This window comes from Parasteatoda tepidariorum, chromosome 3, assembly GCF_982258835.1.
Source record: "Parasteatoda tepidariorum strain Cologne lab strain chromosome 3, Ptep-v5.0, whole genome shotgun sequence".
Taxonomy (NCBI): Eukaryota; Metazoa; Arthropoda; class Arachnida; order Araneae; family Theridiidae; genus Parasteatoda; species Parasteatoda tepidariorum.
Window position 1 is genome coordinate 81527099 of NC_141757.1, and position 25201 is coordinate 81552299.

Here is a 25201-nt window from a genome sequence, read left to right on the forward strand (position 1 = left end):
GTTAAAAAATTATATTCGTTACGTTTTGAAAATCCTTTGTATTGTATGGGAACGTTTGAAGTAATTATAGCATATCAAGTTGGATGTATCTTTTCCGATTGTAGTGATTTTCTGATAGTCCTTTTTTAGTTTTATTGGACAAAACTACACGTAATCAAACTGCACAAAAACGCAGTTATAAGCATTAATATTTTAACTAATAAATAAGTAATAGCCATTATTTATTTAATCCGGATTTTACCGATGCCACGAGACGTTTTTTATCTCGCCATGCTCAGTTCCAATCAGTTCGAATTCTTCGTCGGTTAGGGAAGATGTATTTTTAGATTTCCTTTTTGTCGGGATTAAATCGTATTCATGGATCGTGTTGCAACCATGTATCTTATAAAGTGAAAAATGCCTTTTAGCAATTTTTTTTAATAGCTAATTCTTCATTTTGGTATTCCAAGTCAAGTAAAATGCATTTAAAATGATATGATTTAAAAACACAGCTTCTTTTTGAACAAAACTTGTTTTGCCAGACAAATTAGGAGACTATAAACTACCATAATTTATTTTACTACTCATTTTCGAGTTGAAAGCTTAATCAAAAGTGTCTTTAAACTAGTTTGACAAGAAATGTTTCCGAGAAGTAACCGACTAATTTCATACTTTCCAACCTATGTATCAACTAAATTTCATATTTTCGTTTATTTATTTATTGTATTTTCGACCTCTTACTAAATTCCGATGCACGATTTTTTTCTTGGGCTGCGAAAGTATTTCTTGTTAGGAAGAGGAATTTGAATTTAAAAAAAAAAAAAAAACAAATATTATAATGATAAAAATATATCACTGAACTACAGCTAACTTAGAATGTTTTAAGGTGAAAATTTTAAAAAGAATTTTTTCTCAATTAACAGGGTTTTATTAGAGCCCCAATAAGGGGGTGCATGAACAATTTTTCAAAAATGCGATTAAAAATAGCAGTAAATTTAAGTATTTGATTCACTTTGGTCCTTATTCAGCATACTATTAAAAATTACTTTATTTCGTGAAGGCGTAAAACTAAAATCGGAAAAGGCTTTGATTAATAATTGAAGAACTTACAGGAAAAAAGATTTCAAGAAATATTTTTGAATAAAAAGAGAGAGATTGGGGAAAGATAACATTCAATTATGTAACATTTATTGATTGATGATAGTTGATAAACAATTGAGGATACTTTTGCTTCTCTTAAGTTTCTAACCAAAAAAATTAATGCGCTAATAATAAAATTATTTTGCTCTAATTTTGAAGGAAATAAAAATTTAATGAAATATAATTTCACGAAAGGATCAAAAGTACGATTGGGAATTTAACTGCTAAGCAATTGGGTGGGAGAGTGGAAAAAAAAAAAGAAACAATTAGAGGAGAGAGTTTTCTAGTTGATACGAAATAAGATTAATGATATCTTAAGACAATATTTTTCAAAATACTCGTACAATAACACACAGATCAATTTCAATAAAATATTTCCTTTCTTTTCTTTCAAATATTTTTTGTGTCTTATTCTTAACTTCAATACCATTGTCTTGAGATAATAGATAAAGAAGAGTTTCAACTTGGAACATAGAAATTATCATATTTTGCTTTAAAAGTTGTGATTGTTTAAACTTTATTATTATTATTTTTTTCGTTTGCATGATATTAAATTTCATTGTAATCTTATTGTGTTTTGTCAAATCTTTTTTTAAACTTTTATTTTCAAAATTTTCCACTTATTATTTTCGACCATGTAAAGTACTCAATTTAAAATAAGTACAAAACCATTGAACTGAAATTACTAGAAACATACTGATTTAGAAACACTAAAATAATTATAAGGAAAGTTCGCAATCTTTGTTTTCTAGATTATGCATGAAAAAAATATTTAGTACGAGCAAAGAATTTTTAAAATAGAAAACAAAAGAAGGAATTGACATATCTTATTAAAAAATCACTATTTATTTATAAAACAAAACGATACAATACAAAAATATATTTCAATGCAATAAAATATTTCTTTGTAAATTTATACTTTAACAAACCATGCACCTCTTTTATTTTAACCAAGAGAGATAGTTTTATTAATTTCGTTACTTAAAATTTGTGAAGATAAAAGCATTTAATTTTTGTCTGACACCATTGTAAATAAAAAAAATTTCGTTTTCGAACGATTCACACCAAGCACGATAAAAAAAATTTTTTAATAATAACTACGAATTCGCATTTTATCAAAACTGATACAAATCTATTTATAAATTAATTCTTGTTTGAAAAATTTTTTGGTGTCTAAATATCGCTTTTCTAAAAATTGTTTGATTAACAGAATTTGGCTAACAGTTCAGAAATACACAAAAGTTTGCTATTGAACTATTTTTTTTTTTTTTTTTTTTTTTTTGGTCTTGGGTTTGAATCTCGGACAAGGCATGTGTGTTCTTTCATTCTCCGTACTATCTGTCCTTACTATTGGTGCAGCGTTGGCTCACCTGATATGGTGTCCCTGAAAGAGTGGCCAACAAATCTGCCCTACTGATACCTGAATGACAAGTGTCAATCGGGTGGGCACTGTGAAAATTTTTTTTTTTTTGGGGGGGGGGGTAGAAATTCGTATTTATATATTAATCTTTTTTAATTTGTAAATAAAAAATAAATAAAAAATCATAAAAAATGGAAGAACGGCATCCTGAAATTCTGCATCTTGATAACTTAAAATTTGCTCTTTAATTTATCAAAATTTACTTTTTAGTGCATTATTAACACCTAAAATCTATTAATTCTAACAAGTAAAAAAGAAAATTAATTATTTTTTGCGCCCATGCCAAGCTAGCAAAATGTATGTTACATGTATTTTTTTCAGTTTCTTTGATTTTTTTCATCAAAAATATAAGCACATTTTTTCATATTAAAACAACAATATTGACAATTACATGCCAGGAGTCCAATCTTCTCACACAAGTATACCCATTATATCAAACAAGGACCAAAAGGATAGGTGGTCTATTTGGTCCACCATGATTAGTTTAACTTAAGATTGGCATAACGTAGCGGAAAATAAAATTTCTTCTTGATCTTACAGAGTCAAAATTAACATAGATTTGAAATTTTGAAAGATCTAGTAATTTTCTGTCTATAAATTCTAATGCTGCTCAAAAAGGGAAAATCAGTACATTCAAAGAGAGGGTATGAAACCTGGAAGAAATCTTTACGATTTTAAATCCAAGAGTCATTGAAATATTGCTATAGCAAGTTCGTAAGCACATTTTTGGCAATTTTAGACCCCTTTATTCCTTGTTAGAAGAAATAATCTAACCATGCCTGTGTAAGAAAGTTGCAATATCCATTGTTCTTTTCTTTAGGTTTGACTATTACTGTAGTTTAAGATTAAAGTAAATATAAATAAATGAATAAATAATAATAAGCATTGCTGATATCTCACATTCCCTTTTGTCAGCAAAAATAAGCAAATTACCAAATCCTACTCCTCCCTTATATAGTTACGTCAGATTTGAACGGCACCTAAGTTGCAATATCTTCGAATATATATGTCCTCGAAAAAATATTTTTAAAGGGCAATAACATCTTTATTTTGTTGCATAGTTACGCTAATCTTAAGTTATACTTACATTTCCTCAACATTAATATTTTATATTTTATAACCGTCGTTGAAAAGCTGATTTAAAGCTTTAGCTGAATTTAAGACTACTAATGTTCACCACAGTAGCCTTGTAGATTTGAACCCAATCCAGAAGACAAGGGAATTTCTGGATCAAGTATTGGGAGAAAATTTGCTTTCGTGGAGGACTTTTTGAGGGAACTAAGCCGCATTTGAGGTTAAATGGAGGAGAAGACTACGAAAACCTCCCATGGTTAACCTGACCGGAAAGGGACTCAAACCTTTGATCCGTCTACCACTGAGGATATTACACGTCAGCATTGTGGTCGGTGCAAGCCGGATGCGGATTCGTATCGATGAGCCATTGGTGGGATTCGCAACCGGTTAACCTCATTAGAAGGCGAACGCTCTATCCCCTGAGCCCCATTAATAGTGCTCAATCTTAGGCAATTTTTTATTGCTTAATCCAAATCTTTACGGAATTTAATTTAAAAAATGTACACTTGTGCTAAACATCACCAAAATTTGAAACGTAGAGTGTTGATGGATCGAAAATTCGGCCACCTTGACGTAGAACGTCGAAAAACACTTTTTAGATTATTACTAAAATTATTCTTATAAAACAAGCAACATTTTAAAAAATTGTGCATTTGATAAGTGCCGGGATGGTTCAGTGATAGAACACTCACTTCCCAATAAAGCGGCTGGGGCTCGAATTCCGGAAATGGTCAGAGTATTCGTACACTTCTACCAATTCGCACTGTCCTGGTTGCTGTCGGAAATTGTCCTCCAGTAGTAGACGAATCAAGGGTTAGAATGGCCTAACCGTCGGTCTAACCATAGGCAAATGCGTATAAGCTGCTCCTTTAACGCAAATGCGGATAAGCTGCACTCTGAAGGTCTCGCAAGTAGACCAGCTTCTCTCAGTGTTTTTTTTTTTTTTTAGGAGTTTCCTCGTCTTCTGGTCTGATGCTAATAAACATTGATATCGATGCAAATCCAATCCAGTCAACATCAATGATGAAAAAGGATTGTGTATAAAATGAGTAACATCCATAAATAAAATAATACCAATTGCATAATTTTGTCCATTTAAACTTAAAAACTCCCTTATAAATTCATGATGAGAGTTGAACTAATATCACATACTTACTCACGAAAAAAACATAATCTCTAAGTGCCCTCTCCCTCTCACAAGTTAAGATGGAATGATAGAGGGATTATTATTCACGCTTTCCGAAACTCCCGATGGAAAATCCCCATTTCTCCCTTACCGGAACATAGGATTCTCACAGCATCTCCTCTTCTTTTTGCCACCCGGACGTTTGAAATCCGATGTGCCTATTCTTCGCATATCGCAACAGTTTGTTCAAAGCGACAATAGAGAACACAATGGAAGTGTCAAATATCGAGCCCCGGACTCCCCTGGACAGATGGACTATTGTGTTGCCTGTCGCCACCGACGCCCCTCCATTGGGGCGCTGGATGCTCGCGCCCCCTCCTTCCATTTTATATTACTTTATTTTGTTGCTTTCCGGGAGATGGGTGAAACACGGGAACACGCGACAAATCGAGGCAATTTTCTACTTTCCTTTAAGGTGACACGTGGACAATCAAGCTTTGATGTTTACAAAAAACAGAGATTGTTCTTCGATTAGGGTGATACATCATTTTAATGCCGCAGATGTTGCTTTACTGCAAATGACACGACGAAATTTTATATTTTAACAAACAAAATAGTGTTTGATTAATATGTACTTAAAAGTCTGTTAAAATGTGTGGTTATTGGTAAATGTAGGTGTATTTAATAAATTAAAAACAACTATTTAACGATACCCTTATCATGACTACATTATAGGGCTATGAATTTTTTCTTTTATAATAAGCGTCAAACATTAGCGGCTTATTTCTCCTCTTTTTCTTGAAGCAATATTCAAAATGTGATAGTTTGAATATTTCCCATGAGCAAATTTTAAAATTCAAAATCGAAATATTTATTAATATAGAGTAGGAGAATTTATTCTGCGCATCATTTTATAAGAAATTTTACCATTTTACATCGTTTCTCTTATTGATAATCACAGCATGTAGCACAGAAAAGCAACGAAAATTATTGAGGAAAAAAACTGGACTTGGCGGAAAAAGAGAATTTATGACTTCCTTGTTTTTCAAAAAAAATAATAATAATAATAGTTCATAAATATTTAAAAGTGATTTCAAATCAAAGAAATAGATTGCACTCAAACGAAACAGGTTCGAATCCCAACAATAACTTCTTAATTTTAATACTTTTAGTACACTGTCTCAATTGCATTATTGATACAAAATGTCTTTATGGGTGATAGGTTAGAGTCTTATTGCCGCTGATTGTTGCATAGTTATGTTAAACTAAACTTAAAATTACATTTCCTCTCCATTAGTGGTGCTCAATCTCAGGCGATTTTTAATTACTTAATCCAAATCTTAGCAGAATTTAGTTTAAAAAGTGTACACTTGTGCTAAACTTCGTCAAAATTAAAAACGTAAAGTGCTTAATGGGGCCATCTTGACGTAGAACATAAGAAACCACTGTTTAGATTATTACTAAAATTATTCTTTAAAACAAACTACAGTTCATAAATATTTGAAAAAATTATTTCAAACCAATCGGAATAATAATAAATAAAAAAAAATTTTAAAAAAAGATTGAGTTCACGCAAACGACGCAGGTTCGAATCTCAACAATAACTTCTTAATTTTAATACTGTTAAGTACATTGTCTCAATTGCATTATTGGTACAAAATATCTGTATAGGTCATCGGTTAGAGTCATATTGCCGTAGATTTTTTATTTAACGGTTGTACGATTAACTGTAGATTGTTTTCGTAGTTTTCCTTCTAATGAAACACAAATGCAGTAAAATTCTTCCAAGTAATTCATCCTGGATCAAGAGTTTCATTCAATTGACTGTGATGAAACGAAATAATTAACAGTGGTGACGAAATAAAATGACTAAAAGTTGAATATTTGCTTTATTCTTTTTTTCCAAAATAGTTAAAGTTGTCAGTAAGCGGATCTTTCAATAATTTATGATGAATAAAACAACATTAAATTGGAAAATAAATCTTATCTTCTGAAAAATAACGTTTCCCATTTAATTTCTTTTGAAACATAAAAAAATATTAATTTGAATATTCACTATAACAAATCTAAAAATAAACTGCGATATGAAAATCTAAAAGGTAGGGGAAACTGGAAAGATTCCATCCTTCTTTTCTGTATTATTTTTATTTTAAAGACGGAAAGCATTTTTGTTTACAAGATTTCGATTGTTATTAAAACCTTATCAGTTTCTTTTGTTTCAGTTCTTTTTATTTATTTAAAAAACTAATCTATATAGTGAAATAATATGGAAGACTTAACATAAATAATGTAAAGTGTTACTTTGAAGGAAATTGAAAAATTATTTCCTTGCGCAATTTTTTTTATGAAGACAAAAATTTAATCAGCAAATCAATAAGAAAACAAACTTCATTTTATTGCTTTTAGAATAATTTGACACATTCAAATTGTGATCTAGCTTATGATAGATGATAGAACAAGGATTTAATACAATAAACTAATAAATAACTTGTTATCTTTAACAAGTCTGGGAAATTGAATGTTTTCGAAATATTACTCAACGCGTTCTTCTTCAAAACGTTCTATTTTATGTGTAATTCCAAATTATGTTTTTCTTTTTTTGTAAAGTTTCTTTCCTTTTATTTAACGTTGCACTTTTTATTGAGATTCAATAATCTCAAATTTTAATGAAGTATATTTCAACTCATCATTTGCTATAAATTAGTATTCGTGTATTCAATTGTGCATATTTAAATCCTATTTAAATCTTAATTTTATATATATATATATATATATATATATATATATATATATATATATATATAAACATCAAAATATGCTCCGTTGTTGCAGTTGTTGTTGTTGTCGTCGGCCATTAAGGCAGAAGTGTGCAATTGTTTTTGTTTTCCAGTGGCGCCATCTATGTTGAAAAATTTGACTTTTGCCACACCCATAAGTCACACCCGTTATATAGGGCGGACCCATTTACACATCCATTCCTTCATCCATAGAGCGTAATTTTGACCTGAACCAGAAAACGATCAATCTATAATTTTTTTTTATGGAAACATGGAGGATTTTGTGACCCCACAAGTTTAACGTGCACCAGTCAACATTTACTACACAGGGAGTCTTCGACCGGCTGTATTCGAACTCCTATTCTCACGAACGGGAGTTAAGCGTACTGCCTACCAAGCTATCCCGGCCCAAAATATGTTCGAATTTTTAAATATTGATTGTATTATCAGCAAAATATTTTTTACAATCTGTTTACCAGAAACTAAATATCAAGAGTGCTACCTCGGAAATTATGAAACTGGGCTCCGGCGTAGCAAAAATAAAAATCTTTCAATTTACCTCTTTACCGATTCAGGACATACCCATACAAAACTTACGTCATCCTAGTATCCTTCGTGTATATACATCTGTATAAACGCCTTCATGTATAATATTTCGTCATAAAAAAAATGACGTTTATAAATAAATACAGGGGCTAGCTCGTGACTATGAGGGTCACGATGAAATCTCACTTTTCCTCACCAATTGGATAATTGAGGTTATTACCTGGGTGCGATGATGACCCCTCATTTTCGGCGGCCCTTTTTCTCCACACCATTAGGATCTATTAGGGCACGCCGACCATCTGTATATTTAGAGCCTCCTTTTTCATTCAGGCTAATATAAGAGTGAAAGAAATGCTCAGATTATGAAGGAAAAAAATATGATCTCAACTCCATTGTCTGCCGGAAAAGCAACTTCTTCAAGTTCTGCCTAGAATAATGAGCCGTTATTATGTGTGAGGTACACTTTTTCTTCTTGCCCTTATGGTTTCAGCTTAAAATTCTATACTGTGAAATAGGAGTGGGCCGGTTCTCACACCCATATTTAACTATGGGTGGATATCTGTTTTATATAATGTACCTTTAAATGGATGATGTATAGGATGTGGTGTGAGATGTAATAGGCAATTTGTACAAATTGAAAAAGAAGCGATTAAACTATTGATTTTAAAAATATTAATTGAATATTTTGTACAGTCATCTGTATTAAAATATTATACACTATAAACTTTAACGAGTATGACAGTTTTAAAAGAGTAATTCTTGGAACAGCATTTTATTGTCTATTATGTTTCTTGAAAGGAAAACTAAAAAATGCGACAAACAGCTTTAATTTTTAAATTCCTGGCAAAAATCTAGTGTAGGAATTTTTTTTTCTAATTTACGGCTCCTTTTAAAATATTGAGTATATAAATTCCAGAAGAAATTTTGACTATACTGCTTAAATGATAATTGAAAATTTGTACGCGTAATGTTTAAACAACCATCAATTTTGAAAATTATGACAGATTTTAAAATATATTATTTTTGACACAAAAAGCAATGGTCTTATTTATTGTCTCTTCAGGAGATAATTTTTGCTTGACACAGAAACTTATTACGGCATCAAAAACCTTTATTTTGAAAATCCTGCCAAAGGTGTTTTTTTGGACTAAGCTCTTCTTGTTTCGATTCGTGAAATGATTAATTATATCAAAACTTGAAGATAAATTTTGATTATACCTTTTAAAAATTTATAAACTTTTGTACGCTCATTTATATTTGTGTTAAACTGTAGTTTGTGGCTGGGCCAAAGGATGCGTGGTCAAGGTTTGTGGCTATAGAGTTAAGTGTCTCCTCCATTGGTGCTGGAACATGATGGTTTAACATGTTCCTACCAGAAATAATTGTCTCCTCCATGGTGCCTCCTCATCTCCTTTGGTGTGTGCACCAAGAATGGTTAGACCATCCAAACATTTGTCCCGATTTACGATTTTCGAAATAATGGGTTACATCTATCATTCAGAACATTTCATAGCTTTCAATGAAATTTTTTATTAAAATTTTTTTAATTTGTGAAAGATGCATAGTTACAAGGAATTTAGTTTTAATCTAGCTTCTCAGGCCTTTTTCCATTCTCCATAAAAGATTGGATTAACAGTTGAAATTCGCATCATTAACATAAGATTTTCTCATTACTGGGTGAAGCTTTTTTTTTTATTCATTATTTGAAGCATCATTTTTCAAATTTTCTTTAAGATTTTACCAAAGATAATGAATAAAGAAGATGAAGTACCATAACATACCTTGTAACTTTAGCTAGGAGTGTTAGGATATGAAATGAATAAAGCTAAAAAAGGTCTCAAGAGGTTAATCATACATTGAGATATAATTTGAGGTATAATTATTGAGACATAATTGAGAGGTTAATCATTCTATTGAGATATATTTTATTTATTTATTTCGTCAAGATTGTTAGGGGGTATATTTGAAGGATGGTTTCTAAATCCGGTACCATAAAAGTTTAAAGAGGTAAGCCCAAATAAGCATTTGAATTAACTAATTTGTGACGAAAAAACGAATTTTCAAATATTTAACGAAACTGCTTCTTCACCCTTGATGTATTTTAGAAATTCTCCAATATTTTTTTTTTATCTGGTTAAGAAAAAACATATTGTGGGTTGGTACAGGGGTTAGTGCACTTAAGTGCCAAACAGCTTTCCAGAGTTCGATTCCTGGTGATGACTGAGTTTTTATTTTATGTTGCACTTTTTAATCAACTTTGTTAAATGATGTGTTAGAGCCGTGGACACTCGGGGGATAGAGCCCTCGCCTCCCAATAAGGTGAACTAGATTCGAATTCCAGCGATGGCTGGTCGATACGAATTCAGCACCCAGCACGAACCAGCGACAGTGCTGATATCCTTAGCTGTAGATGGATCACGAGTTAGAGTCCCCTTACCGCCAGGCTAATCCTGAGTCGTTTTCGTGATTTCTCTCTCTATGTAACACTAATGTGGGTTAATTCCATCAAAAAGTCCTCCTTGTAGGCAAATTTCTCCCACTACTTAGATCAATCCAGGAGTTTCCTTGTCTTCTGGATATGGTTCAAAATTACAAGGCTACGGAGTTGAGCATTGGTAATCGTAAACTCAAAATTCCGTCCGCTGTTCAACAACGGAGAAAAATGAATGCGTTACATTAAGTTCATCGTTTTTGAAATTCGTTGTATAAAATTCGTATCCTCAAACAAGTGACGATTGTAATTTAGTCAATTTGGAATATGGTTTCATCAATAACGAAGAAAAAATGCTTTTTTTTTACATTTAAATAATATATTTAGTATTTAAATGCTCCAAATTCACCGAGTAACATGGTAGACATCCTTTAAACCCACCACAAACCTCAGAGTGGAGGATATAGAAGTATGGGTCGCACCACCATCGGATTATTCCACCATCAAATTTTCCGCAAGGCGAATTCACAATAAAAAGACATGAAAACCTCACTCCCTATCTCTAAATCCGCATTGCACATGTTGGGGGTAGCCGCTTTTATATTTCACTGATCCTACTCCTCTACATCCCCCTCACAATGTGGCTGACACTGCTGGCGAAAATCGGAATAAAAAAAAAAAAAACACGTGGTACGTGGACGAGTCTAAGAAATACGTGATGTGTTTACACTTAAAAAGATTTTTTTTTATGTATGCTACTTCTTTTATACTTGTAAATGGTCACTGAATTTATGATATGTAAACAGAAATGAAATAAATTTTTATGATTAAATGTGCATAGTGCATGGTAATTAAACGAGTTTGGTTTCTGAAAGAATTTCATATCAGTAAAACTAGCCATGCATCATTTACTCTGTTCTAGTTATTAAGTCGTTTCTTTTGTTTTAGCTTATGCTGGTTAAATTGTTTAAAATAATTTAATTTTTGACGAGATACCATCAATCACACATACATTTAGTTTGTTTCATTTATAAACATGCTTATTTCTGTACTAATTAATAATTCATCAGACAAAAGAAGAGTACATTTTTGTGTTAGATCTCGTAAATTAAATTATCGACTGCAATATTAAGTAGCATTTCAGGTGCTTATACCTATTTCACGTATTTTATTACACGGAAGTAAAACTTTATCTTAAGATCAAAAGTTATCCAAGAAGTAATGCATTTATGACCTTCATTACTGTTAATTTTATTATCTATTATTATTACTTATTTTAATAATTATTGTTATTTTTTATTGTGATTTTTATTGCTGTTATTTATTTATTTATATTTATTATAATTATTTATTATTCATTTTTTATTATTTTTTTATTTTATTAATAAATCAATTTTTTTTAAATTTTATTATTTCATGCTTCTCGTATGCGCGCAGAGGACAATATCTTATCTTATGCTGTGATAAACAAAAGTCATTTCAGCATTTAAAAGGGTCCAATTCAAATCAACTCAACCACCAAAAGTGTTCAAACTAGTTTTTAGCACTAATGATATGGATTAGATGGTTGATATTGATGTAGTTTAGTTCACACGATTTTCATACTTAACAAGGTAATTTATAATTGTCAGAGGTTTTTGAAAGACCTTTAATAAATTATGAAGGAAAAGAAGCATTTTTAAACACCCTACGCCAGAAAACCAAACGATAAGCTTGTAACTTGTATCAATTACTTAAATAGTTATTTTTTATGACTGCATAAAATTTCGTAAACCAAGCGTTAATATTTATAGAGATATAGACATTTTTACATTAAAAAAAACTTTAAAAAAAAACTATTTTTTTAGTCAGAGTTTTTTTGCTATAACTTTAAAAATATTCAATGGAATAAAAAAAAATTGGAGCAATTAAAATTAATTACAAAATTATTTGTTTAAAATTTAAAATTTTCTTTGAAAAAAAACTGTGCAAGATATGTGTATTTAAAGTAGTTCTTTTATACTGCGCATGCGCAGAAAATTTTTTTATTAAAAATTTCTTTTTTTTGTTGTGAATTAACTTTGGCAACGAATGAAAAAGTTTTTTTTTTAATATCTTAAAAATTTTAAAACATTTCAAGCAATTTTCTAGGCCTGCTTTGTACTTTTTTAAAAGACTATTCAAAACGATAAGGGGTTTTCCCCAAATTTTATTTTGTACTATTAAACAAGATGTATTAAAAATGAGATCGGCATTGTGGGTGATCATTCCCCATAAAAGTATATTATCTTTCGCGTTTTTGTTCTTTATACCATCACATTACGGTATCTGGGAGATTATTGTAAGATATTTTGATTTGTTATTAAATTTTGTCCCATGATACAAGATAAAATTTGTGGAAAACCTCTGATCGTTTTGAGTTTTCTTCTAAAAAGTTCAAAAACTGTTTAGAAAATTGCTCGAATTTTTTTTTAAATATTTAAGATAGATAAGATAATTAAAAAAAAAAAATTTTTTTTTTAAATTTTTCTGCGTATGTGCTGTACAATATCTTGCATAGTGCTTAACGAATTTTTTTCGCAATTTAAATCAATAATTTTGCAATTAATTTTAAATCGCTCAAAAAAATTTTTTTATTCCATCGAGTATTTTTAAAGTTATAGCAAAAAATTGTAAGACAAAAAAATTCATTTTTTCTAAAAATGTCCATATTTCCATAAATATTAACGTTAGGTTTACTATATTTTAAGCATTTATTGAAAATAGCAATTTCAGTAATTGATGCAAGTTACAAGCTTATTGCTTGATTTTCTGCCATAGGGTGTTCAAACATACTTGTTTTCTTTCCTAATTTATTGTAGATCTCCCAAACCTCTGAATGCTTAATATCTTATTGCTAAGTATGAAGAAACGCATGAACTAAACACCTCTAAAGTAATAAAATAATCCTTTATGTATTTCTTGGAAAATTTAAAAAAATCTCCATCAAAAATTTAAAATGTCTCTTCCAATATAGTAGGGTAGTGTGTATATTAAACAATTTTATGAGCATACCTACGGTGCTAAGTTAATTACAATAAAAATCTATATGGTGAGAGATCTGGAAAGAGCATAAGAGTGAGATATAATAAGAGTGAGATAATAAGTAAGAGAGTATAATAAGAGTGAGAGATCTGGAAAAAGCAATAATTGGCATTTCAAGAGAAGAAAAAAAAATTTAAAAAAATAAATACGAGTACAATCAGCTCAAGCGAGCCATCATCTGATTTCGAAAAATAGGGTCTTGGTCACTTGCGAAACTTTACATCAAAAGTTCCTTTTCAAAATTCTGAAGTTCTTTCATAAAAAAAAAGTGAAAATTAGATAGTTAATCTAGAGATGATTTCTAAATAATATAAGACTAGTAAATGATTAAAATCTTAAAGTATCGCTTTCCATATCTTAAGTAAATTAGATTTCAGTTAAGTGTGGTAAATGTCATCCTTATTATAAGTCTCAAAAGTCAAGTAGGCAAAAATTAAAACCTCTCGTCATTCGAAGAATAATGGATCTAAAGTTTAACCAAACACTACAGATAAATTAGATAGAGACCACTTTACTTTAAGGTAGTCATATGGTAAAAATTTTAATTTTAAAAATTTCAATAGTTGTTGTGGCTGTCCTATGCATTTCATACCTAATTTTTTTTAACCTTTTGAGCAGATAAGACACTGCTGTCTCTTTCATATCTATTTTTTTGACTCTCTAGTCATAAGCAAAAATATATTTTTTAATTTTAAAAATCAGTCTAATAGTTACTAAAAATATGTGTTAAATTATCGGAATTATATTTGTATGAAAATAAAATTTAAAAAAAAAGTTTTGAAAAAAAGTTTTCATATTCAGTAATTTATCAACTATTGATTTTGTAAATATAAAGAAATTTCAATGATAAGTAACTGTTTCGCTTAGATCTAAATAACTTCAAATAAGAGGAAATTTGAAAAATTATTGTTTCTAAGTGAGCTGTGTTTGGAAGATTTTACCTTTCACGCAGAAAAAGACTGTACTGCATATACCCATAAATTATTAAAATGCTAAATATAACATTCTTCACTTATTTTGACTCAAATTAACACAAAATATTGAAAAAAAGTACAAGAAATATGTTTAATAAAAATTCTGTGTCAGAGAATTAACAAGTGATGATCTGTGTTCTAAATAATTGAACAAGATTTTTTTTATTCGTTATTCATTTCTGTAACTATGCAATAAATTATTTATTTCAGTTATATTTTTTTATTTCTTTACTTAGTTTTTACTTTCAAACGTTGTCAAAATAGTAATAGTCGGGACTGCGAATGCGTTGGTTTGAGAATAAATTATTGTACGCATTTACTATTAAATTATTAAAAGGTTTCATCATTTATATATTTTCGTCTTTAAATTAAAAAAAAAGCTCAAGTAAGGACAAAACTAATTTGTTTAAAAATACACCGAGTGTTTTAACACTTATTAGATTTAAAAAATTTGAATCTAATTTAAAATATTAAAAGTATTATTTTAGACTGAAATGCTTTTTCTTTTTTTTTGGAGGGAGGTGCAATTTTTTTAACAACTATGTCTAGATTTGCTTGTAAGTGAATATTTCAAGTCTACAAAATAATGTGAGAGTAGAGTGGGGAGCAATAAATACTTTTTGAGTTAATATGCATTATTATACACTGTTAGAGATTTTGGAATCCGTAAACCACAATAGTGTTTCAATATGCACCAACCTTAATGCAGCACTACGTTCAGCATTATAAACTTGATTACACAGCATTATACTCAGTAAAAACTATACACTGTGATCAAATTACGGTAAAAACTATTGTCACTCAAGATTCCGGTACTTTTTACCGTAAATTCCATTTTTATCGGAACATGTTACGGAACAAAAAATATAATGTACCGTAATTTTTACAGCAATTATCGAAAAATCACTAAATCATTATAATTAAATAAATATTACTGTAAATATTATATTATCAGAATTTGCGATACAAATGGATTTTACGGAAAATGCACCAATAGTTTTAGTACTTTATACCGTAATTTGATCCAGAATTTTTCACAGTGTGCACTGTTAGAAATTTCTCGGAAAAATTGGTTAAATAAAAATTTATTGAGTGGTTATTTTACCATATTTAATCAAAACAGTCAAATAACCATAAGTAAAATGGTAATAAAACTGTTAAGTTTGAGAAAAACTGTTTATTAACTGCTTTCACCTAATACGGTCAAACAGCCAGAATTTTATCCAACCAACTGGAATCACCTAATGAAGCTACTTACATATCATAGCCGATCGGGCTTATCTGTCAATCTCATGAGCTGCAGAACTGGAGTTCGATTCCTAATGTTGACACCACAATATTTCCCCCATTTCCTTCAACACATAAAGAATTTCCAGTATCCGGCACTCTTCAATGCCCACCGTTTTACCAAAACCCTCACTCCTATGTCTTGTTAAATAATTAATTTTTTTTAATGGTTTTGAAAAATGCTAGTTGTAAATGGTTAAAAAAACCGTACTGATGGTTTTATAACAATACTTTTTGTAAATGGTTTCAAAACCGTAAATGAAAAAAATTTTCTTTACCGTAAACTTCACAGTTAATCAAATGGACAGACAGCTACCAGTTATTTTACCATAATTTTAGAATGAAAATTTTCACAGTGTAGTTAAACTTTAATCAAAACAGGGTTTAATCAAAACATCGTGTTAAGATTGCAACCAATTTATAACATTTTGGTTTATGATACTGATATTTTTCTTCAAGGTTGAATCGATTTTTCTGAGGGTTTAGTAATTTTTAAAGAGAATAAAATATCACGAAATGAAATCGTAAGAAAAGATAACTAATATAATTTCCTTTATTTTATTTCTAGACCCATTTTTCCCATCAAGGGCCGTATGCTTCTTACCAATTGAATGCATTTTTTTCTTAATATAACTCTTTAACAGATATTATTAAAAATATTCCAAATAAATTAAGTGGATTTGAGCGTGACTACAATTATGATAAAAAAAAAATCGTAATTTATTTTTCCATACCACACACACACTCTACAGATTACAACAATAGTTTTCAAGGTTGCGTTTGCAATATTTATGTCAAAATTAGTTTTTCAACTGTCTCCACGAGTTTGAAATTTATCTCTTCTCTTAGGAAATTTAGCCAGGACATTGGCCCGATAATTAATTCTTTTGACTTGCGTTCGGACTTAAATTATTTTATTTTTCATTGTTGTGAGCAATTCTTAGGTTTCAATCATCACCCAATCAGAAAAAAATATAAAAAATGACGTCATTTCTCCATTGTCATTGGTAGAAGTATTTTGAAATTGAAAGAGCCACAATTAATATTATTGGTGTGGAAGCCCCGCTCTTTGTTTCTTTTTCTGACACTGTATTTTCCCTTATTAGCAAGAAAAACTATTTGGGGATGTTTCACTGCCCTCGGGTAGTCTCATTAAAAAGAAAATAGATTTTTTTTTTTCCTTTTCGAACATATAAAAAAATGTATACTAAAAAATAAATTCTTTTGTTCGTGTACGGCGGTTCTTTAACAACTAGACTTGAGAAGGATTAGCGAACAATAGCAATTAGTCAAGCGGTGTTTTTGAAAATATTCTTTTTAGAGCTGTTATATTTTTAAAAGAAATATTACACTTCTCTGATCGATATTTTTCATTGTAAGATTGTCTTTCCGGCTGTGAACTTACTTTTATAATTGAAAATACTCCGGGCATCGCCACGACTGTAAATTCTATTTCATAAAAGAAAGAAGAAAAAAACCCATCAGGGAGTCTATATATCTCGCCAAATGAAGTCAACTTTTTTTTAAGAGAGTATATAATTTTACACGATGACGTAGGAAAAATGTTATTCTCAAAGAAACATTTTAATTTATTTTGTAAATAGCATGGTCGAACGTTGAAGTGATTGGAAATTCATTATTTGTAATAGAAATTTGTACCCATTTTATTTCAACAAATGTGGTGTGAATAGGGATTAATACAACCATAAAATATTTTCGAGACTGATTTTTCTCGCAAATTTATTAAATTAGTCGAATGCCTTTAAACGACGTACGTTGTTTCTATTCAAATACGAAAAATTTATTCATTAGATTTATTTCTGAATAGTATTCAGTTACTCAGTTATTTTACTGAATTAAGTATAATTAAGTTTTTTCCTAACATGTTTTAGTTCGAAATTTTAAATGAAGCGAATATCTGAGTGTAAAAACGAGTTAAAGGGCGTTTCAGTGAATATGAAGAAAGAAAAAAAAAAGATCAGATTTAAAATGTATGAGAACATCAGAATCGTAACAATGTCTACAAAATTTCTGCACAATTTCAACAGAATTAAGACAATTTCTACAAAGGAAAAAAAATATAGAAACAACTACCCCAATACATAAGATATTCAACCATAAAGTAATTTTTATTAGAGCTGGAGGACATCCAAAACTTCGTTGGGTTGACTCCATTAGCACAGATTTAAAACAAACAGACCATTGACCAGCATGGAGAGGTGTTCTAGAGAAGGGCGAGGCCCACCCCGGGATGTCGCCTCAATGATAATAAGAATGATGAGGAACATCGGGAAGCTGCTTATGAAACCTTTTGTTCAATTTAAAACCACCATATTTTATTATTTTGCTGAAAAATTAGCTGGTGTTCCGTACTTAAAATCAACCTCAACAGTTTTTTAAACTTAAAAATTTCAATCTTTCATAATATCATTTTGCATATTTTTCCCGCAAAGCTAGGAATCCATGAATGTAAGAGTGTAGATATAAATTAATTACCATTAAAACATTTTTTTACACGCATTCATGATCTGTAGAACAGCTGTAACGTAGCATTATAAAAACGCAGAGTTTTCCAATTTATATTTAAAATATATATTTAAAAAATATTAATAATAATATTTTTGAAAAAAATATTTATCTATTTAACTGAAATATCATCCATGATTAAAAAAAGACGAGAATTTTTAAAAAGCTCATTGAACTGAACTTGTGAGTTTTAAACGAAATAAAAATAGTAATAACTCGTCTGAAATTCTCCCTTTCTCTCAATAAAGTTATTAATTTATAACTGAATAATTAATATCTGAGAAGTGCTAGTTACATAAGGATAGTTTTTTAAAGATAATTTTAAGGTGTGTTGCGTACTTAAATAATTGATAAAATTCTAATTGAAATGGAATTTGAGGAAATCTATGTAAAACATTTTTTAATTACGTTACAGTAAGACATTATAGTTTAATTTTGTTTACCAATTAAAATAGTTTGTGATATTAAAATATACTTAACTTCAGTATTATTTATTTTTATAGGTAATGAAGATAAAACCCCAGAAGCCAAAGATGATAGGCGTCTAACGAGGTAAATATTTATTTTAATTGGAAAGCTTGGTAGAAGAACATATTATGCAAAATAAAATTTTATCAATACTCGATTTTTTGGGTTAAAGGTCATGTGCTTGTTTATGTTTATGCTATGACTATGAAAATACACAGAACATTTTATTATCCAAAATCTACAGGTGAAATTTTTTTCAGTGGAAAACTGAAACATCATTCTGCATTATGGAAAAAATCTAAACAAAAATAGTTTGATTGTTAGCTGAAACGTGGGTATGTTTTTAATAATTTCTCTAACAGTCACGTGGGTTTTAATGTTTTTAATCCAGACTTCTTCCATTGTGGTTCGCAGGATATTGATGAATTTGTTTTTTCTTCGTATAAATACTTATTTGCAGCCACAAATGTTAATAATTTTTTTTTATTTCATTTTTCACAAGGATTTAAAAACAAATATTAATCGTGATCATTGCGGAATACTTTTGAAATTTTATAGTTTATTTTCTCAAATTCACGAAAACATCACTAAATATGTCCTTCTACTAAGCATTTAAATATTATTTATAAAATATTGACAATATTTTGAAGTTGACTTTTTTTCTGTATTTAAAAAATAATTTTAATTTTTGTTAATTTCACTCAAAAATGACTCTTATATTAAATTTTAAGTTATTAAAACGTTAATTATCTATAACATTACTAAAAGTATTTTGAAGGAGATAATTATTTTCTCATACCAGTACAATCTTTACAATAAACTATAAATTTTATGGTTAATTTTTCGGTTATAAGGTTATTTTAAGAACTTTATTTTATTTGTGCAATTATCCATCAAAAGATTTCTAAACCATTTGACAATCCAGTTGGGTTTCGTTGCAAAAAATTATAAAAAATTCTAAGTAAAAAAAATTCTGAATTTAAGGAGGAAAAAAAAATTCAATTAAGAAAAATTCTAAATCAAATGGGAAATCCGCAATTTTTAAAATTTCTTATGCGTGTTTAATTAATGTTGACTTTCGACTTGACATAGTAACATTAAAATAAAAACTAATAGTTACGCCATCAAAACTTTTGATAACTATAATATTCAATGAATGAATGATAAATATATAAATATAATAAAATCACTCAATTTCCAATTGTTGAAAAATGAGTGTCTTAACATTTTTTAATATACGTACTTGTGATTTGTAATTGAAATAGTCCAAATATTATTCAAAATGATATGAAATAAGAAATTATTTCTTTATTTTAATACACTCATTTATAATACTGTGATTAAAAGAGAAAGGAGAGAACAAAAGGTAGAAATACTGTATCAAAATCGAGGAAAAAAGATTTTGAAACAGTGATTAGAATTTTATGTTTTAGCGCCATCTACCGGTGGTGTATTAAGAGTTGATAATTATTAATGAAATATATTTTTAATGTCCACTTGCTTTTATTTTTAATGTAAAGAGTAAAGATATAGCAATGGATTCGAAACTAAAATAAAGAAAATAATGTATAAAATAGAATAAAGGTATTGAAAGAAAGAGAAAAGCATAAAATAAGCATAGAAATAATAATAGAGAGAAAAGCATAAAATAAAAGCAATTGAATAAAAACATGAAATTGTTTAGAAGTTTTTAAGGACATTTAAAAAAAACATCAAACTATTTTTTTTTGTTTTTAATTACTAAAATTTAAAATATTGCTAATTATTATTTTCATAATGGAATTTTATCGATATAATTGCTCGTATTATTCTTCTAAACAGAAGTGGTTAATCCTGATTTAATTTTTGCTTCGAAACAAATAAAGTTAAAAATAGAATAGGGAAATACGCTGTACACACCATGGACACTGATTTATGAAATTATCAAGGGAGTTCGACTTCTAGCTGATATAGAGAACGAAAAATTTTAGTATTTACATGGACTAAATATTTCGAACATATTTACTTCTGCAAAAACTATTTTATCTATAACTCTTCACAACGTAAAAAATAAAATAAAACACAAAAAAAATAAAAATAAAAAAAATTATAAATACATAATTTTAAGTGATACTATATAGGGTATGTAAAATACTTTATAACTAAAATGGTGATAAATTTACAAAATAATGTCAGAGGAACATTTTCTGCGAAACATCATCTTGTGATACCTGTAAATATTTTAGTTATCATTGTTTTTTGAAAATTAAATTATAAAAATGTTGCTTCGATAAGATATTAATTAAAATTTTTTACAACTTAGAAACTTACAGACTGAATTGTGACAAAAAAAGATTTTTTTAAAACAAAGCTTAAAAAAAGAAGAAGAAAAATATCTAAAATTTATATCTAACTAAAATTTTGAATAATTTATTTTCGAGGGGAAAAAAACTATCGAAAATGCAAAAAATATAAGACCAAATATACTAAACTCAAACTATATGTTAAATTTATTATTAATTTAAAAAAATGATGAGCTTTTAAATGAATGTAAGCCCATGTTGGAGTGCTTAACAATTCCTAACTTTTATAATTATTTATTATTATAGGAATTAAAAAAATTGTAAAGGATTTATTGTTTATTCAAAGCTGATTCTGAAAAAAAGTGGCTTATATCTCATAGTGTTGGTGTCTCTGAATTAACCCTGTTATAAGTAGACAAGAACTGGTAAATACAGTTTCGGTGAAAGTACCAAAGATTTCTAATTTAATCAACAAAATTTATATTCAAACAAGCCATGCGTATTCAAGTAATAAATATATGTAAAATATGCATATTTGTATGTAAATTCTCGTATCAGTGAAACAAACGTTAACACTAACACATAATATGCTCTATCAAGGTTTAGTATATTTGTTTACATTTTTTACCACTAATGCGAGAAAAATAAAGTGATGATATGGATAAAATAAAAGGATGAAATGAAATACAAGTTAATAATAATGACATAAATGCGCCTAATGAATGTTGAAGGCATTAACATCTCAAAGTTTTTAATAATACTTTTGAAAATATCCATGAAAAGTATGAAAATAATTTTCAATCTGCGATCTATGATTAAGACTCACGAGAAATCTATCATATTATTCACTAGAATAGCTGTTATGAAATGGTGTTCCGCGGAACCCTAGGGCTCCGTGTTACAGTGCTAGGAGCTAGAGTCCAGCACTAGGGTTCCGGAGAGTTAAAGGGTTTCAGCAAGTCCTTACGTTTCATAACTAGTGATGAGGAGTTTAAAATCCCAGATTATTTTTTGATACAACCTATAATTCATGATTTGTTTAATCTTTCGGTTTCCTTTATTTTAAGCAAAATGCTGAAGAAAGAGAAAAGGCATTTTTTGAAAGAAAATATAATATTTCTAATAATAATATATTGCCTGACTGTGAAGCCAATGGCTGCGGGTTCGAATCCCACTCAGGGCATGGGTGTTTCCCTCTCTTTGTTGTCCTCTGTTATGTGTGATGTGTGAATGTGACCCAGCCTATATGAACGAGTATCTGCGGCAGTGTGGTGTGGGCCATGTTGTTCGCCTCCGTGACTTTGGTCACAATGTGCTCAACAGGCAACATAAAATGAGCAACACTTATGAATTCAGTGCCTGCGATAAATTCAGTGCCTGCTGTTAAAAAAAAATAATAATAACGATATATTGAAAAAATTATGAAAAGAACAAGCATTTATTAAATGTTGAATTAGTTATTCTCATTACGATTTTCAATTCAAAGCAAAATAATTCATATCTTTAAAAAAGAACGATTTTTCCCTAATAGCCATTTTCAAAGCAATTTAAATTTCCCTTTTGAAGTAAACCATAATTTATCTTTTTTTGTCCATTTTCAGCGTATGTATCTGCTCCAAAAACAATTTCATAACTAGACTAGATATAGCACTAGAACTGCCGATTCAAGTATCGTACATAAAACACACTTTAAGATTATCAATAATAAAACGATTAAAAATCTTCATACCAGTAATTAAATATTTTAAATTAAACTTATAGGTCACAATTACCTTAATAAACTTCAGATTTAAAGTCGGGGTTCCGCTGAAAGAAGGTTGATTATTTAGGGTTCCGTAGCCAAAACAAATTGGGAACTCTTGCACTAGATGATCTATCTTGCACTCAGAACTATTGATTTAGAGTGGGCGATAGGTCTGGAACGGCAATCCTCCAACTTCTCAGTAAACTTTCCTTGAAGCGGGATATTTATTTGCAGTGGATTCCGTCCCACGTTGGTCTATACGGGAATGAGATCACTGATTCGCTGTCAAAACTTGCCACAAATGAATCTCTGCCGGAAAGTTTGGCACTCACATCCTCAGAAATTCACTCCATTAGAAAGAAAGGTGTCCAGCTAGTCTGGAATACTCCCCCAGTACATATCTGGTACTCTGGAGATAAGCCGGGTCGTGCTTTGAACCTAAGAGATAATAAAGGCGATCAGACCGCGTTCACTAGATTCATCAGTGGTCACATAAAGTGCATGAGGTATGAACAGCAGCGAAAGGTCTATCCCACCTGCAACAAATGTTTCTCCAGTGCAGCCAGCCCGACCCACCTCCTTTCTGTGTGACCCGGTCTTGTTTTTTGATTTCCTGAGGGTGAATGGACTCATGGACCTGGTCTAGCTCCGCTAGACCAGTGGAGATGGGAAACAACAACAACAGAACTATTGATTTAAAATTGAAGTATAAAATTGGTTCCTTTGGACTTTAATTCCAAAGAAATATGCTTCAACCGCAATACGATATAGAATTGAACCATGATTCCTTTCAAACAAATTGAAACATTGTGTTAATAAGTGTAGAACTATTCAATTTGCCTAATAATGTAGTTCTGCTTGGCTGACAAACACCCTTTTAATATAAAAAAATCTCGTGCAAAACTACCAAATTTAAACTCTACCTAAAGCTTATTTGCATTTAATTATTCCTTGTCTCAATAGACCAGCTGCCTTGCAATGGGGTTTCAATTGCACTTAAATTTTTCTAAACACAGAGATTGGCTTTCATAAATTCTTATTTATAATAATTAAACTCAGTGATCTTAGGTTTTATAAAATATCACTACCTCCTCCTTTTTTGGTAACGTTTATCTGCCGGTTGACGATTTTCTACATAATTTGAGAGAACGCTTAATTTGTATTTTACGGTATTTCTAAACACAGGGATGAGATTTTTCCGCTTTTTAGCGGATTTCCGCTTTTTAGCGGATTTCCGCTTTTTTAACTTTTATCACTTGAATTTCAGCTTTTTTGTCAAAAATTCAGATTTTTCTAAAAATTTCATTTTTTTATAAGTATTCCGCTTTTTCAGAAAATTTACCGATTTTCAAAGAGAAACAGAAAATTCAAACTGCATAGCTACCAAACCTTTCTCATTTTTACTTATTTTAGCTGTTTTCTCACCGTTTACTCACAGCAAATAAGATTTTCGGAATTTTTTACCCGCCCTCCAGATAGATCCGATTTTTGTAGTTCAAACGACGCTGCTTCTGACAAGCCTTTTAGAGGTCCCAAGCCTGGAATCTGCTAATATCTCGATCTCAATCACACGATTTTAATATCAAACATAGCTTATCATATTTGTGTGTTGCGATTCTGATTCACGTGATTTGAGTATTGTATGTTGCGATTCTTATTTACGAGATTTAAAAATCCGATATTGTGATTCGTATTTGCGCCTTTTTAAAAACCTATGTAACGATTCATATTCACACAAGTTTAAAATTCAATGTCTTGATTTGCTTTTCAAACTAAAATAGCAATTTTTGTATGTTAAGGAGTTACTATATATTTCTACTTCACTGTTATTGATATGTTTCAAAGGGCTCTAGTTAGATTAGACTATAATATGAACATAATGATTCGATCCATTGTTAAAGTTTTTTTTTCCAATATAATTTAAAAAGTAATATTACTGATATATTTGCTATAAATCACATAACAGTATTTATTAAAAGAAATGAAATATTAATGTATATTCTCAGTAGTTTTAATTTGCTGAACCAGGTAGTTTTTCAAGTAATAATTGTCTCTTATGTGAACTGAGGAAAAATATAATTTCCAGCTTTTTTTTTTCAATTGGTAATTTTTATTTTCACTAAATGTTAAGTATCAATGTAATCATTTCTATAATAATAGATTAGTACCAATTGTATGTCAACACATTATTTATCACCTTAAACTGTCTGAAATTTATTATTAAAGGGTTGCGCTTGCGTAAAATTTACTATTGTGGAAATTCAGCTTTTTTGCCTTTTGGCTAATCTCATCCCTGTAAACACAGAGATTGGCTTTCATAAATTCTTATTTATAATAATTAAACTCAGTGATCTTAGGTTTTAT

General features: G+C 29.5%; 1 protein-coding gene across 16 annotated transcripts in view; it reads left to right on the forward strand.

Moving 5' to 3' along the window:
- The window catches only part of LOC107447961 (POU domain, class 3, transcription factor 3-A), a 467439-nt gene that overhangs the window by 382003 nt on the left and 60235 nt on the right, over positions 1–25201 (forward strand). For all 16 annotated transcript variants that reach the window (XR_015432756.1, XR_015432761.1, XR_015432757.1 and 13 more), the window contains one exon: positions 18847–18895. The gene's annotated coding sequence lies outside the window, so the exon portion shown is untranslated. The remainder of the gene's footprint in view (positions 1–18846; positions 18896–25201) is intronic.